This window comes from Loxodonta africana, chromosome 17 (assembly GCF_030014295.1).
Source record: "Loxodonta africana isolate mLoxAfr1 chromosome 17, mLoxAfr1.hap2, whole genome shotgun sequence".
Lineage (NCBI taxonomy): Eukaryota > Metazoa > Chordata > Mammalia > Proboscidea > Elephantidae > Loxodonta > Loxodonta africana.
This window is the reverse complement of record NC_087358.1, coordinates 56,221,426-56,229,010: the sequence shown is the minus strand read 5'-3', so window position 1 is coordinate 56,229,010 and position 7,585 is coordinate 56,221,426. Positions and strand designations below refer to the sequence as shown.

The 7,585-nt window shown below is 33.5% G+C and overlaps 1 non-coding gene across 1 annotated transcript; it reads right to left on the bottom strand.

Moving 5' to 3' along the window:
* Positions 1-2,321: 2,321 nt before the first annotated feature.
* On the bottom strand, positions 2,322-2,392 carry TRNAE-UUC (transfer RNA glutamic acid (anticodon UUC)). Its single transcript has one exon. It is a non-coding gene; the product is annotated as a tRNA-Glu (tRNA).
* Positions 2,393-7,585: the final 5,193 nt, after the last annotated feature.

Below are 7,585 nucleotides of genomic sequence, written 5' to 3'. Positions count from 1 at the left end.
ACTGATGGATCATTCCTTCTTGCCATATGTTTAATAGTGTAAATATTAACTCTGTTATCCAGCATGTTAGACATGACTCTAATTAGGAAAATATGATTCAGTGGACTAATCAGTTTGATCTAAGAAAACTATACCTGGATTAGCTCTTAGAGTAGAAATGTTAAGAGGCAAAGAGAATGAAACATATTTTATATCAAGGAAAAATTAGAATTGATTTTCAAACTTCATCTGGGTTAGAAGAAGAAAAGGAAGATTTTTTTTTTGGTTTTTTTGGTTGGGGATATCACACTAGCAAAATTAAGCAAATAAAAATTATTTACACATTCAAGAAAAATAATATACTTTTGTCACACTGATAAAATAATTTTAAATGCCATATAAACTGATGTATTACAAGCATATTTGATGTGAATATATGTATGTATATCTGGAAGTATGCAGGCAGGTCTTTAAGCATATACATATGTATGTATGTGTGTATGTATGTATGTACCTGTTCATTTATTTTTTCATTTCAGACCTTGTCTTGAGGAATTTATGGTGCATTTCTTTATGAAACTTAGCTGTGGTTGGATTTTCTTGTACCAACAACTCAAAATCAGAAATGAGTTGAAATTTAAACTTAATGTAGTTTTTTCATTCCTATTGATGACTTAGATTTTTATCCTAATAAAATAACTTGAATAAAATCAATCGTCTTTTCTTAGAAACATACTTTTCATTTGCAACCTCAGATAAAAAATAGTGAACTTAAAATTCACATAAAAAATCTGAATTAAGTTTCTAGCAAAGGAGAACACAAGTGTGAATAGTAAATTCATGTTTAATAAATATATTCTGTACTGCATCATCCAACAATTTTCTGTGTTTTTTTTTTTTTTTTTTTTAGACCATAGTTCCGTATTTAACTAAAGGTGGCACAGTGGTTAAGAGCTTGGCTGCTAACCAAGTATCAACAGTTTGAATCCACCAGCCACTCCTTGTAAACCCTATGGGGAATATCTACTCTGTCCTATACAGTCATAATAAGTAGGAATTGACTCAATGGCAACAGGCTTGGTTTTTTGGATTACCTTCTACATGTAGCCTAACATCACTTGAAGACTTTATATTAACAAAAAATATTGTCTGTAGTGTAGTAAATTGAGGAATATTCCTAATGAAATCAGAGTTGCAAACATAAATATGCATTAAAGTGATAAAACTTATTCAATATATTCCACCCATTAAGTACCTCTTTTTTAATATATACTCAATTTTCCCCTGAAGAATAAAATATTATAATATTTCAAATAGTTTCTCATATTAAGATGCCCTTTCAGAAAAGCAATAAGGTGTTTTTTTTTTTACTGGTGAATGTGTATTCATCTCCACAAGGCATCACGTTTACCCCTCTTCATAAGACAGCAATCAGATATTTCTGAAAAGTTTCAAAATGAATTGCGATTATTTACTAGTTAATTCAGAAAAGTTTATCTATCAAAACATCTTTATAATAAATAGCATAGATTGCATGTGCTTTCCTATCTACTCAAACACTTTCAATAACTTTATGATTGTTGAGGTAATCTTGCAGTGAAAAGTGACAGCTTGATAGCTCCCACAAACTCCTTTGAAGGAAACATGCATTAATTAAAAAATCTATTGTATATTTCTACATTGCTAAATGACTTCTCAAAGCAAATATAAAACAACAACACCAAAAAAACACAGTAGAACTACCCCATAGGGTTTCCAAGGAACAGCTGGTAGATTCGAACTGCTGACCTTTTGGTTAGCAGTCATAGCTCTTAACCACCACGCCATCAGGGTTCCAAAGCAGATATAAAGATTGATAAAATCAACTATGTTGTTTATTTTATCATCTGATATGTTTAGAATTTAACACCATTTTACACTCATATTTATTGACTTATGAACTCATTTCCATTAGAAAATCAATCTAATCTAGAAAATTAACATACTAGACTACAGGTCCCTATAGTCATTATTTTCACTATTATCTAACCATCATTCATGAGAAAGAATTTAATTTGAAATCATTCATTATAAGTTTGTTACTGGGGTGGTGGCAAGCTGCCATAGAATCTGCCCAACTCATGGCAATCCCAGCACAACAGAGCAAAATGCTGCTCAATCCCATGCTGTCCCCATGATGGACTGCTGTTCAGACCATTTTGATCTGTAGGGTTTTCATTAGCTGATTTACAGAAGTAGATAGCTAGAATTTTTATCCTAGTCCCTTTCAGTCTGAAAGCGTCACTGAAACTTGTTCACCATCATAGCAACATTTAAGCTTCCACTGAGGGACAGGTGGGCCATGCATTGACTGGGAATCAAACCCAGGTCTCTCACATGAAAGGTGAGAATTCTACCATTGAATTACCACTGCCCCCCATTATAGATTTTTCTTATATTATTAAAACTATGTGAAAATATAATTTTGATCATCGTTCATTATCTTTCTCTCTTCTTTAATACCATATATATTTGCCAACAAAATTTTCATTGATTTGCAACATGAAAATTTTTACCATGTAATAAAAACCTGTTCTACTAAAATTAATTTTTTTATTAAAAATGCTTAGCAAACTCGAGGGCACTGGGTCTGGGTTAGCAAACTAATATGGAATATTTCCTTGGAAGGAAAATAGAGAAAAGCTGGACATTCTTTCATGTTAGATATTATAATAATTTGAATGGTAAAAATGTACTGAATTGAGTGACAATCATTATAAGTAACCTAAGTCATTTTTATAAGTCATTTTTCCTGCTTAATTAAGTGTCATATTATTTAATGTTCAGGGCTAAAGCTGCTAAAGATTACTCATTTTGTATATTATTATTCTTTCCACAGAAATGACTCTATGTTTGCTTTTTTTTTTTTTTTTTTGGATTTTTGATTTCTCTTGGAAACACTATCTTCCTAAATGGAGGCTACCCTCAATTTCTAATACTGGAAAGAAGAATGAATATAACCATGTTTCAAAGAAAATGCCTCAAAGCTATTTTTTGACTTCCTTTGTTAACTCTCTCATTGCCTTTCTACTTTTTTCAAACTTGATTCTCCACATTTTTCAATCTTATAGGAAACTACAAACCTCCGAAGTTCTTTTGCTCTGCCCAAAATTCCCAGAAACTTCCTCTCAATATTTTTTCTTAACTTCTCTCTATTTTTGAAACTTTTCATTTTGGGAAAAAATTAAATATATATATATTATAAATATAATCAGAGGAAGTTGCAAAGAAACGAACAGGGAAGTCCCGTGAATCCTTCTCCTCCTGCCTATTAACATTTTACACAACTATAAAAAATTGTTTGTTTTTTTTTTTTATAGTACGATATAAATATCAAGAAAATTGACAATGGTGTATTCCATAGAGGTTATTCAGACTTCACCAGTTATACACGCACTGGTGTGTGTGCGCATGCATACGTACGCACAAGCGCATCTGTAGCTCTGTGAAATTTCATCATCTTTGTAGCTTTACATCACTTCTGCCACAATCAAGATATTACACTCTAGTGTCACCACAAGACTCCTTTGTGTTAACCCTGTATAGCCACACTCATATCTTTCTCCTTTAACACTTCGGAACCACTAATATGTTCTCCAGGCTTCTAATTATATTATTTCATGAATGTTACATAAATGGAATCTTGCACTATGGATCTATTTGATCTGGGCTTTGTTTTTTCTGTTTTTAAACTCAGCTTAATTTTCTTGAGACTAATTCAAGGTGCGTTTATCCGTAGCTCATTTCTTGTTATTGCTAAGTAGTTTTCAATGGTATTTATGGATGTACCACAGTTGCTTAACCATTTACCTACTAAAGGACTTTTAGGGAGTGTCTTAGTTATCTAGTGCTGTTATAATAGAAATACTACAAGTGGAGGGCTTTAACAAAGAAAAATTTATTCTCTCACTGTCAAGAAGGCTAGAAGTCCAAATTCAGGGCACCAGCTCCAGAGGAAGGCTTTCTTCTCTCTGTTGACTCTTGAGGAAGGTCCTTGTCATCAATCTTCCTGTGGTCTAGGGGCTTCTCTGTGCGGGAACCTCAGGTCCAAAGGACACACTCTGCTCCTGGCACTGCTTTCTTCGTGATATAAGGCTCCCTTGTCTCTCTGCTCGCTTCTGTCTTTTATATCTCAAAAGAGATTGGCTTAAGGCACTATTTAATCTTGTAGATCTCATCAAAATAACTGCCATTAATCCATCTCATTACATCGTAGTGATAGAATTTACAACACATAGGGAAATCACACCAGGTGACAAAATGGTAGACAATCCTACAATACTGGGAATCATGACCTAGCCAAGTCGACAGACAACTTTCAGGGACACAATTCAATCCATGATACAGACTTTCAGTTTTGGGCTATCACAAAATGCTGCAATAAATGAGATAGGCTACTGGAGTAACGTACCATTTTTTGTTTCCACCAGCAATACGTGAGTGCTCACATTTTTCCACGTTGTCATCAGCATTTGTCATTACCATTGTTAATCATTTTGGCCTTTATGATAGGCGTGTAGTACTATCTCATTGTGGTTTTAATTTGGTTAATGTTTTTCAACATCTTATTTTCTGCTTATTTGCCATCCGTACACTGCCCCCCCTTCTTCAAACATCTGTGCATTTTTCTCCCGTTTTCCAATTGGTTCATTTGTTGAGTTTTGTGAATCTTTATATAATCTACATACAAAGACTTTGTCAAATATGCAATATGTAAATATTTTCTAGTCTGTAACTTGTTTCTAATCATTTCAACAGGAATTTTCACAGGGCAAAAGATTTTCATTTTGATGAGGTTCAATTTATCAGTTTTTCCTTCTATGAACCCTGCTTTTGGTATTAAATCTAAGAAATCTTCCTAGTCTTAAATCTCAAAGGTTTTCTCCTATATTATTTTCTAGAGGTTGTACAGTTTTCTATTTTACATTTAAGTCAACTACTCATTTTCAGTTATTCTTTAAGGTGTTAGGTTATGACAAGGCTTCTTTTCTGCTGATGGCTGTCCACTGTTTCAGCACCAGTTACTGAAAACATTATCCTTCCTCCATTGAAATGCATTTGTTTCTTTTTGAAAAAATTAATTGGTCATATTTGCATATATTTCTGAATTCTCTAGTAGCCCCAATTAATTTATGTGTCTATTCCTCCACCAGTACCACACTCTTAGTTATTGTAACTGTATACTAAGCCTTAACACTGGGAAAAGTGATTCATTCCACTTTATTATTATTCTCTTTCCAAGCTATTTTGAACACTTCAGGGACTTTCTCTTTACTCTGTCTCTCTACCTTTTTTTTAATCATTATTCTCTAACTCAGTCTGACACATTGTTGACTTTTGTAACACACTTCTAACTCTCATTGTTTCTGTATAAATTTAGGTCCTTTGACTTCCGTTTTCATTACACTTTGACTAACCACATCATAGAGTCAACATTACCATTTAAAAAAGTTAGGATTATGTTTACCTTCCTAATCTGAAATCAAATTTTCTCTCTCTGGTCATATAACTCCTTTTTTTTTTTTACCATATTTCTTGCCTTCACTCCTACCAATTTACATTTTCATCCTCATCCTCATCTCTAAAGGTTTAAACACCACCTACTCAGTCCATCATTTCCTGTTGTGATTTCACTTGCCTTCATGCAGCCCCCAGTATTGATAAGTATTTCCTTCATCCTTTCCCAAACTCTCTCCCCATTAAAATGTACATACATGAATTTAAAAAACTTTTAATTAAAAAAAAAAACTTCACTGACACTCCAGATTAAGAAAAAAAAAATGATTTGCTTATGTCTATTTCATTGATTTATGACACTCTACAGTATATATGTTTCATGATCACACCCTTACTAAATGCCTCTCAATAGCTCATTAAGGCATTGTAGTCGGATGATCACATCTTCTTTGTGCTCTCTGTAAATCTGACATTGTACCATGTCCCTCTTAACCCCCTTTCTATCCTTAACACTCATTTTTTTCTCATTTGTAACATTCTTTCTCTGTAACCTTTAGTGTCTCTTATTTATTATCTCTTAATGTTTTCTTAAGTAACAATTTTACCCAAAGTCCTATTCTGAAGTTTACTCTGTTTTACCAAGAAGGTTTAGTTTGTTAATTTCATCATTTTCCATGATGTCACATTACTTTTTAGTAGGTGAAATCAATTCTAAACCTTAATGACCTCTCTCACTCCATTCCAGTTACAGTTTCCTCTAACCAGGCTTTCCAGTTTCAGTTGCCAACCCTTCTAAAATTGACTCTAACAATTCTTGTTCAACCTTTCCAATATTGGCATCTTAATTTATTCTTTGCTGTATATTAGATTATTATACTAGCTTCCTTGTTTATTCCACTTTCTAATCTATATCTCTTATTTCATCCTAATTGATAAATCATCACGTCTCTTTTCACAACTCTTGCTTATAAAAAAAAAATTATATATATAAAATCTTTTATTGTTTCCCAACCTAAGTTACAACATTTCATTTTGTGAGTCAAGAAAACCAAAATTAAATTATCTTTACCACAGGCCCAAGAGTGAAAGAGAAAGGAAAAAGAAAAAACAGACAAAAAAAAAATTAATCTCACTGATTTCTGGAATGAGATGGCTTAAGGTTTCAATATCTACCCTGTCACAAACTTGACAAATTGCTTACAATTTTCTTTTTCAGTTTTTTTCATCTGTAAAATTAGAGCAATAATAGTATATGCCATATAAAATCACTGAAATATGTAAATGGACAATATGGGCAAAGGTTTTGAAAATCTCTAACACATAATAGGCAACCACTAATGCTAGCCACTATTATTTCTGATTTAAAGGCTGCTTTAATACTGTTTTTTTTTTTTTTTTAATACTGGTGGCACAGTGGTTGAGAGTTCATGTCAGCAGTTCAAATCCACCAACAGCTCCTTGGAAACCCTATGGGGCAGTTCTACTCTGTCCTATAGGGTCACCACAAATCAAAATCGACTTGATGGCAAGGGATTTGGTCGGTTTTTTGTAACACTAGAGGAGTCCTGGTGGCTCAGTGCTTAAGTCATACAGTTCCTAACCAGAAGGTCGGCAGCTCAAATCCACCAGCAACTCCTTGGAAATCCTATGGAGCAATTCTGCTCTCTCCTCTAGGATTGCTATGGGTTGGAATTGACTCAGTGTAATGGGTTTGATTTTGGGGTTTTATAATACTAGAAGGAGCCCTGGTAGTACAGTGATTAAGCTCACAGCTGCTAACTGAGAGGCTGGTGGTTCTAATCCACCAGCTGTTCTCCTGTAGAAAGATGTGGCAGTCTCCTTCCATAAAGTTTACAGCCTTGGAAAAGCTATGGGGCAGTTCTACTTTGCCCTATGGGGTCCAGTCACTATGAGTCAGAATCAACTCAACAGCAAGATGTATAGCACTACCAGGGTTTGAGAATATTTATTTTGGCATTTACCCTGACACTTTTCAGAACATTAGAAGGCTATAAGAGTAAGCAATATTGCATTTTACTACAATGTTAAAGAACAACTGTGAACATAAAGTAGAAAAATGTGATGTAATATTATTTGTTATTGCTAATAG